The sequence below is a fragment of the Pinus tabuliformis genome, chromosome X (genome assembly GCF_031772625.1).
Source record: "Pinus tabuliformis cultivar Carrire ecotype Pingquan chromosome X, CPIR1, whole genome shotgun sequence".
Classification (NCBI taxonomy): Eukaryota; Viridiplantae; Streptophyta; class Pinopsida; order Pinales; family Pinaceae; genus Pinus; species Pinus tabuliformis.
Window position 1 is genome coordinate 1,146,478,852 of NC_142308.1, and position 12,728 is coordinate 1,146,491,579.

Below are 12,728 nucleotides of genomic sequence, written 5' to 3' on the forward strand. Positions count from 1 at the left end.
TCAAATTGCAGAGCTTAGAAAGTCATTTTTGGGGTTTTTGGGTCTTCTGATTCCAATGGAGTAGGTTTCAAAGCCATTGGATCACTATCGGTGGATGTAATCAAAGAATTGACCATTAATCTAAAGAGGGCCTAGCCATTGATGTAGGTCCAAGGAGAGGTAGGCCAGGAAGGGTGAACTCCTTTATCAGCTTTGTGTTTATGAGTTGTTGTTTTTTACTTCTCTTAATTTTTACTTACTGTATATGTGTTTTAAATAATTAAGTAATCTCATAAATTTCTCATAAAAGACCCTCAATACTTGACACATAATTCCTCACATTTTGGGTAATTTGAGACGATCCTAAACACATACTTTTTTATATTGATGAGAGAGATTTCATAGCATTAACAAGTTTATCCAACATTTAGATCACAAATCCTCCCTCAAATTAACCTTACTTATAGTCATTTGTTCATTCATTTATGTATTACTTGTTGGCAGCATGGTGTTGGCACTGATGTCAATTATGTGATGGGCATTGACATCAACATTAAAAAGTATTTGTACATGATGATTTGATCAATATCTAAGGTCTTTTTTGTTCTATGGGTCTTTGACATGATTGTTTTGTAATTATTGAGGAAGTGGTTGCAGTTTAGGGTGAAGAAATTTGAGTTTTCCATGCATATAAACTTCTACTTTGGCTTGCCTCTTCTTGCTTGCACAAACTTGCATAATTTGTGATGGCTTGCCTTTATATGGCTGAAAAAATATACTCTGGATTCCCTCTATGTTCTCACATAAATGCTTGTAGGTGAATAATTCACGATCCTATGTGTTCACACAAAAAACCACACTCTTTTCCTAATGTGTTTTCCTAGGATATTTGGAGTCAAGGATTCAATTTGATTTGGTAAAAATTAACTATTTTATTTACTCTTCGAAAGTGAAGTGGAAGGTTATTATTGTGCATGGATTTGGTCTGATCTGTAAATTGGGAAATTACTTTAAATTGTTACAATGTGGATCTACTTTAGGTTGGTTGCTATGTGATTTAGAGTTGAACATATACACCTATAATACAGTTGTTGTAGAATGATGTTTTGACAAAACGCTGGTGCATATTTGATATCATTTTATCAGTATATGTATTGCAATTGTCAATATTTTGTTGTTGTTATACTAGTTATGGATAGAGTGTGGTGAGGACTATACTAGTTAGATTTATTTTTTATGATAGAGATCAGAGATCAAAGTTCTGAGTGGTCTTGTATTTTTTCTCATGTGAGTAGCTACAACATTGTGGTTGTATTATTTTTTTATCTTGCAAGGCCAGTTGTGACATTGTTTTATTATCAGAGCATTACTATGTGAGCTGGGAATGGTTTCTGTTGCTGCTTATTGTGTATGGCTACAACATTAGCCATATTTGATTTTTATTTTGTTATTAGTATATCTCCACTATGGAGTTGAGTTGATGAGTAGAAAGTGTTGGATATGTCTGAGGATATTTTGCAGAGCATAAATTACATATTATTGTAGCTGCCATGTATTTTGGATTGATGTGTGAGCATAGAGTTTTTTGTATTTTATTTGGATATAGTATTTTCGATTCGAGTATGTATATGTCACTGCTAGTGTTTGATGTTACTGATGAATAGATGGTGTTGTTGACTACTATTGAGTGTGCTAGGTCAAAATAGATTTGTGTATTCAGTTGAGAGGATAGATTTGGTGGATCAAGTATGAAAAAAGATGAAATGTGGACCACAATGTTTTGAGTAGAGATTCATGGGCCCAGTCTAAAAATATATGAAAGGTGGTCCACAAGGGTTAGAAGGTTGGGGCCTTCAGTGGCAAGTGGTGACTTGCTAGTATAGGGAGTAGTGACTTCCTTTAGGTGGTGGCCTTAGAAACTATTTGGGGGTTAGAGCCTCCAATAAATCAGTATCTATAGAAACATTTGGGAATGGGTGCTTCCAAGGTGGTGGGTTCCTACACCTTTTTTGGGTTTTCATATCAGATGAGTGTTTGTGAGTAGTTGTGGAAGTGGTGGCTTCCATCAGGTTGTGGCCTAGAGCAAGTGGGTTCTCATGTATCACACGTTAGTGCTTGCACATTAGTGGGTGTGAGTAGATGATGTAACAAAATATTATATCATAATAATAATTAGAAGAAGAAAAGATTTTAGTGGTTTTTATCCCAGAAGGGTTTCCACCTAATATTTGGTGTTCATGTGTTGATGATAGTTTATTTTCTTTGATTTTTGGTGTTGTTTCTCTCATGGTTCATCTATGTATGTGTTATTTTCTACTCATATGATCTTGTAATGCATATGTTATTTGTTGTGTATTGTGTTCCTCATCATTGAATGATCTTTTAATTGAAATAAAGTTAAAGAGTTGGAACTGGTGATCCATACTAAACAATATTGATTCAACCCCCCCACCCCACCCCCCCTACCCCCCAGTATTGTCAAGATCTTAACACTTGGTATTAGAGTGGGTGTCTTCAAGTGTACCTTAACTGCTCGAAGGCATATCTGTTGTTTTTTTTTTTATGTTGATTGAACATCAAACGTTGTCACTACTCCATGCTACAAATTATTAGGTATGTAGATAAAAGCTGAAGACTACATGGTCAACTTGTGGATCTACTTTTTAGAAGCTAGTGTGTGAAGTTGGTTACAATAAATATCCAATTTCAAATCAAGTGTAGTAGAAGAATTCTCAAGCAAAGTGTGTGATCTACAATAATCTCCACAATGCCAATCTTCATAAGGTAATTGTAATACCCTTGGAAATTTACATTTTGACTCATAATTTATTTATTACTCTATTACATTAAAGCTATAATTGAAAATTAGGAGCAAGGATAAAATCCCTTTTGGTATTTGAAAGCAGCAAGAGGTTACCAAAAAATTTATGTCAGAATTTTGTGAGAGTAAATAATGTAAATAAAATAAAGACAACGTAAGATAACTGACTACACAGTTTCCCAAAAATGGTGGTACCAGGTTGCAAGGTCCGGAATTCATAAATAGACATAAAACTAAATGGGGAGCTTAGTGTTATCAAAAGATGTGTTCTAGAACCATTAAGATAGAAAGAAGTACAAATTTATATATATCTATATTTAATATTAAGGTAGAAGCTTGTGTTTATGTTTAGGTTAGATGTATAGGCTTGTAGAAAACAAATACTTGTTCATAAGCTAAGCATAAATAGTCCTCAATAAAGGAAGGTTAGGGCACATAAGAATGAAGACAGTCCCCCATTATAATGGTCCACTAGGCTTCCTGTATACATATATATATATATATATATATATATATATATATATACATACATACATATATAGATATATTTTGAAAGAATAATATTATGAAGGAACTTTAAACTAAAAAATTATTGTATGCAGTAAAATTCCAAAAGTTATATAAATTGATAACATGCATAGAGAGAAGAATATGCTACTATACATCTATTAAATTTATAAAAAAAAAAATCAAAATTGTTCCCGTAGGCTTGAGCCTCATTTTTTGTGACCAAAACAAATAATTTTCTGCAACAACCATATTCATATTGCAATTATAGAGTAAATTATAAACTATTGTCCTTGAAAAACAAAAGAGGTAATTGTATAGATCCTCTTGGACATCAAATAATTAATTATCAGTGTAACAATATCAACCTTTGTTGGGAGGTAAAAACCATTATGTTTTCAAAAAAAAAATCCTACGAAGGGTGAAACAAGTAACATATTAAAATGGGAAATGCCCTTAATATTAATTACAACATTTTCATGTAGAAAATAGTAATCTCAACCACTCTAAGTGTCTGTATGTACGGTAAAACCCCAGTACAAATATAACAACCATGAACAAGTTTGAAGGTTGTTGTGGTACGAAGGACCTAATAAGAACTTAAAAGGATAAATAAGAACCTTTTTCCATTGTATAAAAATCAAACACTTAACACTTTCCAGTAAGCTCTCATTCATAAAGAATAAACCTATTTCCAATGAAGTGCACCTCAGAGGACAAGGAGTAAGGTAAACAACTAGTCTAGTTTCTAAACGAATTTTTCGAAAGGAATGAGAATTAAGAACCTAGGTTTGAAGTTATTACCCACATAGATGTGGAAAAAAACGACGATATTTCTATGAGAAAGAATAATAATTAGTGCTCAACAATAAGATATACAAGGAAATAAATGAAACCCTTGAGAATGAAAATAATAAGGTTATGGTTGATAAACTTACTATGAAGAAAAATTGCCATTATAACCTCCTAGAGTGATCATAGTTGAGCCAAAAACCCTGTGGAAATTTATTACCGTGATGAGAAAAAAACTAACACCGAAATGTGACACCTATGAACATAGTGAAACAATGGTTGAATATTAATGGAGGGCAATTTTAGCTAGATATACATAAAAACAAATGAATGAGAAATGAAAGGGAACACATTGTCTAAGGAAAATTTACCAAGTGATGAGACAAATCCTCGCTAAAAACCATGCAAGTGATTACATAATTTGGTATTGGTGATTATCAAAGAAAATCCAACCAAATTTTGACAATAAAATTCTTAAGAGAAGAGTAAATAAAACCCCTCATTACGATAGGGTATAGAAGAAAAATTGGATAGCTCATTTTCACCATTAGTCCCATAGAAAAATGAGATAATGAAAGAAGGGTTTAGTTAGGTAGTTACCCTAATCATAACCTAATCAATCCTCACCATCGATCATTCAAGATAAATCACCGCCATAAAAAAATGCTAGTTGGATAAGGAACACTTGGAAAGTGGGACCCAAAACCACATGATTTCCTTCCTATGTGGCAAACAATGTGGACATTTGGCGTAAGAGAAAGAAATTATATGTACTTAATATGAAAACAAACTATGCCCTATTCACATGCCTTAGAAATGTTTCGGTGTATGCGTAATATGTCTAAAGGAACCTGATGATAGTGTATCAAAAACACAAGTGTTTAGGAAGTAGAGCGAATATGGGCCATCTCAAAAATATGTTTGACAAATATTTTTGTATAGAAGACAAGAGGACCTATGTTTATATAGATAAACATAGGATCATTGATTATGTCAGCATATATATATATATATATATATATGTGTGTATGTATGTATGTAGAGAGAGAACATTCTTGGACTTATGTTTAAAGAAAGAAATAGGAATCTCATACCTTGGTATTTCATAATTTAGCAATTGATCCCAAAAATTTGAACAAAGGTTCTAAGAGTAAGTAAATATGAAGAAAATTGTTTAGTAACGGTTGTCATGAGAATTGGATGGATGTTATGTAAACGTTACTTGGTGTAACCAGTAATGCGAGATTAGTAACTCAAAGGGGTGACCTTACAAAATGTCAGATTATGCAATTGTAGAGGATAATTATTAAGAAAAAAACGATGAATTTATAAGAGCTTTACATTCTTTTTCTGTGTAATATGGGAGAGATGTTACATATGGTATCAAATCATGAACAAATTACGATATTGGGGCCTTTGATATGAATACATTTTTATTAAAGAAATAAATGTTTGTGGTTACATATAATAATAGAAGAACTAGATAGGATGAGTATAATGGTTGAACCACAAGGAGGTGCACATATTGGAGAAGAAGAAATGTATGTGAATTTGGGACAACAAGTGCAAGTACCCACCAGAGAGATACTAGACATGAAGAAAAACGTGTAGACATAACTAGTTAATCTATGTGCAAGACATGACAAATTACTAAAATCCAACACTACATAAGAGCAACTTATCAAGAACCTAACTGATAAATATAATCCCAAAATAGTAGAAATAATGAGGGATGAAGAAAATAGAGGGGATTTATCTAAACAAAAACATTACCGAGCAAATGGTGGAAAGAAAGGAGAAAAAATATGAATAAGTGGAGGAGCATAGTTCATAAAAAAATCATAAAAATTTGGTAAAGAAGCCCAAAATAGAACTCCACAAAGAATTCAAAAAGATCAGACCTCTAACAAATGACAGGGAGACGAAAGAAGTAGTTGAAGCATGGTTGCTCAATATTAATAGATACTTTTTAATTGTATGAGCCTTCTAGAGAGTTAAAATCCAAGATGGCTACTTATTAGTTGTAGGGAAAGTCCTCTCTATGGTGGGAGGAAATGCAAACAATTCGTAACTTAGAAGGTAAAAAGGTTAACTAGGAGGAATTCCAACATTTGTTTAAAGGAAAATATTTGACCAGCATTATTTTGATGATAAGGCTAAATAATTTCATGATATAAAACTATCCCAAATATTGATAAACGAATTACTAAGCAAGATCACTTATATATTATGCTCATTACTAATTTAACATAGATGAAACCAATAGGTAAAACTAAAATCTAAAACTTTTTATCAATTATAGATCACAACTTCCTCTATGTACATCCAAATTTCATTAAAAAAAATATTAATTTTAAAGATTTCAAATAGTTCAATGATGTAATAAGAATAGGAAAATGTTCCCACATATTTATTTCTCCTGCTTGACATTGAACATTCAAACTCACTAATTTATTAATTGCAACAAAATATTTGAGTTACTTAAGGAATTGAAAAGTCTTTGAAAGTGAACAATTGCTACCTTAAAGATGATATAATATTTTTAGTAGTATTAGGATGTTCTGGACATGGTACACACACTATAAATATTATAAATGTAATAATTTAAAAGCCGTAAAAATTTTGAAATTGTAATTAAAATTTTATAATAACATATCATGTCCTAAATAATTAGTTAAATTAATATATTTATAATTTTATTATTTATTAATAGTGTTTTCGCTGTGTGAGTTTGATTATAAATTTTTATATATTATATTAAATTATATACATTTTTATTTACAAAATATTATTAAAATTATAAAATTAGTTGTAATAAATTTTTAAAAATATAATTACGTCGATAGGCGTCCCCCTTATCGGAATCAGAAACTTAATCATTTTTTTAATTAATCTTTTTGCTAGGATGACCTGAATTGAATGATGTCAGTATATTCTCGTAGTCGTCATTAAATCAATGAATGAAATTCACAACAGTAACTTTCTTGCATGTCCAGATCACATGTTTAAACCATATTTAAATTAATTTTTTACAAAGCATGATTAAAGATTTACTGCCTCTTGTTGATAACCACGTATGTAGGATTAAGAAAAAATGAAATAAAAAAATTAGTGTCGAACACCCATCTTTGAAAGTGCCTTTAAAAGTGGTCTCTTTGCATTCTGAAACGTATGAATGGTTGAAGCATAAGGACATGTTTTCATCCATTACAATAATGACAGTTGAAGCATTTATGCCCAACAATCATCTATAACCATGACAATGAAGTATGTAGGCATAAATTCAAGTAATAAGGACAAATTTCATTCATTACAATGACAGTTGAAGCATTGAAGCCAGGACTGGAATTTCAAATTCCTTTTGCCTGTCAAATTAAAATTTGATGACGTTTTTGCATTTTTTTTGCCCTTCGTTTTACGTTTTAATCAAATATGTGAGTGTTATGGAAAACTCTATTTTAACAATTTTTGTAAATTTATTCCACAACACACAATAAGTCATCAAATTGGAGGCTGATAATGACTGTTATTTATAAAAATTCATTTTAAATTTCCATTATTCATAAATATTTAATAATAATTTTTTAAATGAAATTTATTTTTTTTAAATAAATTCTTGAATTTATTAGATTTTTTTTTAAATCATTTTTTAAATAAATTCTTGAATTTATTCTGTGGCAAAGAAATTACGCAGCTTTAGCGATATCTGCTGGGCTGAAAAAACTCTGTAATGTTTCAAACATGGAAATTGTAGATGAATGTTTCCATGGAATTTCTGAACACTTTTATGGTGAAATCCTCTACTCTTTTCACAAAGTGAGAGTTCTTTTATACTGTGCTCCTGTGACTTCACTATATTGTCAGGATAACTACGTTGTTACAGGATCCACTTTTTAGAGTACATGTAACTCAAGATAACTAAGTTGTTACAAGGTCCACTAAAAACATAAAATCTCATTCAATTAACAATTTTTTGCAGAACAACAGCCGCTGAATGTAGTTAAGTTAATAACATTACCAAACCTAAAAAACACCGACATGGACAAACACATCCTTGGTCAGCGATTCTAACACTGAGCAAAAGCCAAAATGCAGAATGTGGGTAAGAGAATAACCCAACTCAATACCAAACACTTCAATAATCAAAAAGTATATATGCACTCAGCGCTGTCAATCCCAAAACGTTGTACAATGAGTGACTGCAACAAAAGCATTGGCATACATTCCAGACATGTATATACATTGTTTATATACTATTTATACCTACAAGGGGTTGGCTAAGAGCACACAGTGTACCCAGCAAGCACTGATCACACAGAATACCATGCCAGTGATCAGGGAAGTCTTGGGTTCAACTAAACCCACCCTCCAAAATTCTTAAATGCATAGAGTTAAATGATTAAATGCATAGAGTTAAACAGAGGATTGACTAGAAAAAGTATTGTAAATTTACATGGAAAAATTGTTTGAAATTGTAAAATTGTAAACTTGCACGGAAAAATTGTTTGGGAAATTGTAAAATTATAGGAAATTTTGACACGAAATCAATAGAAATTGTAATATTAACCCACCAGGCAGTTGAGTTATGAAGAAATCAAACAATAGTATGTCGAAAGTACCAAATTATTTTATAGGAAAAAAGTATTGGAATATGAATTTGGTTGTATTTTAATTATTGGAATGTTACCTGGGAACCTTGAAGTGGAGAGTTGAGTTGTTGAGCATCCAAGTTTGCTCACAGATTCCACTCAGACACGGTCAATCCGCAAGAAAGGAGCACTACTGCACGAGAGCCGAATGCGCAGAACTCGAAGACACCCTTTCTGCGACACTGCAACAATTCTCCAAATTACACAGGGTGAATAGGTAAACCTTAAGCCGTAGACGGTAGGGTGAATAAGTAAATCTTAACTTGTAAGCGGTAGATTGCAATTTCAAATGCAAGGCCCGTCGGATTAAATTTGAGGGGCAGATTGTAGCTGGATAATTAATGAAGTACTAGGTAGTAGGCAGTGGGACGATGAAGCATTTAAATACCTCTAAATTTAAACTGCGTTGTGTACAGTTGTACTACCGCTGGTTCGAGACTCCTGTCATCCATTTTGCATACAGCAGTAGCATTTCAAAACCCTATTTAGCAGTCACATTAATCAGCCCATTTCCCATACAGCAGTCGCATTTCAACACCCCATTTCCCATACAGCAGTCGCATTTCAATACCAAATCTACCAGAAAAATTTATCCATTGGCCGGTAGATATGCAATTCCATCAATAATATTTTGACCGGAAAAACCCACCAGAAAAGCTTCCAAAAAGTCGCATTATAGACAACTGCTAATATTTATCTTAACATCACTCAGAATTGTGAAACGCCATTGCGCTCTTCCCTTTCCTCGCCGCCATTTAATGGCATTAAGTTCCTGCCTTGCCATATTCCTCGCCGCCCCAGCATTCCACGCTACTGCTGGAGACAGAAGGTACTACAACACCCTGTATCCCTTAATTGTGAGCCGCCATTCCGCTCTTCTCTTTAGAAGTCGCCATTTAATGGCATTAAGTTTCCGCCCTACCATATTCCCGAGTCTTGACAGTAGTCTAACCATTCTCCAGGCTACTCCTCGAGAAGGATGAACCAGCCTCCAGGTGTCCTGTGCGATGATGTTGTAGGGACACCCTTGGGATGCTTTGATTGTGCAGAAACTAGCTATCAAACTTGCAATTCCAATAAATTGCTGCAAGATTTGACAAGAAAAACCCACTAGAAAAGCTTCCAAAAAGTTGCATTATAGACAACTGCTAATATTTATCTTAACATCACTCAGAATTGTGAAACGCCATTGCGCTCTTCCCTTTCCTCGCCGCCATTTAATGGCATTAAGTTCCTGCCTTGCCATATTCCTCGCCGCCCCAGCATTTCCACGCTACCGCTGGAGAAGGAAGGTACTACAACACCCTGTATCCCTTAATTGTGAGCCGCCATTCCGCTCTGCTCTTTCGGAGTCGCCATTTAATGGCATTAAGTTTCCGCCCTACCATATTCCCGACAGTAGTCTAACCATTCTCCAAGTTACTCCTCGAGAAGGATGAACCAGCCTCCAGGTGTCCTGTGCGATGATGTTGTAGGGACAGATGCCATTAAGCCTGAGCTACTAGTCCTATGAAATAAGGTATTATAAATTTTTACGTTCCACTTGTTGAAATAGACGTCGTTTTGACGGTTTGAAGGGGTGTATCACAAGTCAGATTTGACGTGGAATTTTTTTTAGCTCCTGTCAAATATGTTCTTGAACCAAAAATACGTCCTGAGGGACGTCAAATTCTAGGCCTAATTGAAGCATTTGAATTTGCAACGTCAGCGGACGGAGGTCTGGAATCCGCTCCTTTGGTATCCCTTCTTTGATTGGAACAAAGAAGAAAACGTTCAGGCGTTGCACGATCTGATATTTGCAGTATAAATTTTCCAATTCTTGATTTCGTTAAGAGTCGATATTCATTGCAAGCATGTCTCTCGTTCCTCGCTTCTTTGGCAGGAGATCCAGTGTTTTCGATCCCTTCTCTCTCGATTTATGGGATCCTTTTGAAGGAGGGGCTTCTGCGTTTTCCAGGGATATTGGGCATCCTGCAAGGGATGAGGCAACAGCCATAGCCAACACTCAGATTGACTGGAAGGAAACTTCTGACGCTCACATCTTCAAAGCCGATCTTCCCGGTATTAATTTAATCACGTCTTTTAAAGAGTTCATGTTTCTTTTGTTTCTGAGGGCGGGATTTGCATTTACTTTTCTTTCTTGACAGGTTTGAAGAAAGAGGAGGTAAAGATTGAGGTGGAAGATGGCCGAGTTCTGCATATAAGTGGCGAGCGCAAGAAAGAAGAGGCACCGCATTGAGCGCTCTCACGGGAAATTTCTTCGGCGTTTCCGTCTGCCGGAAAATGCCAAGGTGGAGGAGGTGAAGGCGACAATAGAAAATGGAGTACTCACTGTTACGGTCCCCAAACAGCCTCACCCTAAACCTCAGGTTAAAGCCATCGAAATCTCTGGTTAACCGAAACGAAATTTAATGGGGATTTGGCGTCTTGGGTCTTCCAACTTTACGCCTGCTACAGTCATCATGTCGTCTTCGGTTTTGATAAGGGTTTGATTTTTTTCAAATAATAGGGGCTTCCATGCATTTGTGAGTGTAAGGTCCTTGAGTCTTAGCCAAGGTGCGAGCGCGGTTGGGCGCACATGTGCGGCGGATACACGGTGAGTGCGGGCGCACTATGGGCGCGCGGGCGCACGGTGGGCACACGATGGGCACGCGATGGGAAAGAGACATGATGGGTGCACGACGGGCGCAAGGCGGGCGCGCGGTGAATGACGGGCGCAAGCACACGAGCTCGGGCGGACATGCGACAAGTGCAACGGTAAAATAAACTAAGGCAATGTGCGATGGAAGATATATACACCCATGTGCGTGGAGAGAGTATGAGCGCAGGCTGACCATACTTGGGCGCATGAAGGGGTGCGATAACACAGTTTTGGGGGTCGGCTGGAGTGCCACCGCCCACAACAAAACTATTGTAAAACGCATATATATGTAAAGCGTTCAAACCTCATTTGGAACAAGCAAGTGGCGCAGAAATAGTACGCACTAGCTCAAGGGGTAAAGTAGTGCGCAGATTTGAGAGAGGTGCGCATAGCTCATGCGCATAATTCAAAGGCGCAGTTCTATTGTTACTTGGAGCCGGTTAAGGGTTGGGCAAGGTGTGCCCAGGGCTGTCTTCTACGCAGATTTCTGTCGGGATTTGGCAAGGGTGTCTCGGTGTCTCGGGTGAGCACCCGCCCTTTGTGCAAAGGCGTGTACATGATTATTGTAAAGGCTGATATGCCTATGTTGTAAAAGAAGCTAAGTATTGGCTTGGAGCTTGCCAAGCATTACTTGTATTGATTGTATTATTGAAGAAAGATTACTTAATATATTATCGGGCAGACTCATTGTTCAGGGAGTTGCCCCTCCCCTTTATACTGTGCAATTGTCGTATTGTTTTATAATTGCTGTGGATAATGAATGAGTATGGGTGTTCATTAGTATAAAGGATAAAGATAATTTTACTTGGTTGCGAAACACAAACTAAGTAAGGACAAGTGAATTAGGCGTAGTCCATGAATGTTAGTATTGGTGAAAAGAAAGCATTCGGTGGTGCCGCACCTCGCTATAAGTGGTTGAAAGACTACCACAGGTGTAGGGGTGTGACAATTGGTATTGGAGCTCGGTGAAGAGCTTATCAGAGCTTTGGTTTGAAGCTGGTGAGCAGGGTTGCTCATGACAGCTGATCTTGAGGCTTGAACAAGGTTCAAGTGTTGAAGCATTTGAAGGTAGTTTCAAGACTCGGTTTAAGCAGGGTTGCTTGTGACAGTGGAAAGGGTACTTGCAGGTGGAGGAAACCATTTCACACAAGTGAAACAAGGGTTGGTTCAGGTTGCAGGGGACTCGGTGAAGATGTTGGATGGTCGAGACTAGATCGCAAAGGAAGAAGAATCTGTTAGAGATGGCAGCTGGGTCTCATGTTGGGTCTAGCCATGAAACCGAGACTTTATCACTCATGGAGAAGATGCTGTTGAGAATGGAAGCCATGGAGTCTTCCTG

General features: G+C 35.8%; 1 pseudogene; it reads left to right on the forward strand.

Annotated features, from left to right (window-relative positions):
* Positions 1-10,512: 10,512 nt before the first annotated feature.
* LOC149143937 (18.1 kDa class I heat shock protein-like) lies at positions 10,513-11,151 on the forward strand (annotated as a pseudogene).
* The last annotated feature ends 1,577 nt before the right edge of the window (positions 11,152-12,728 follow it).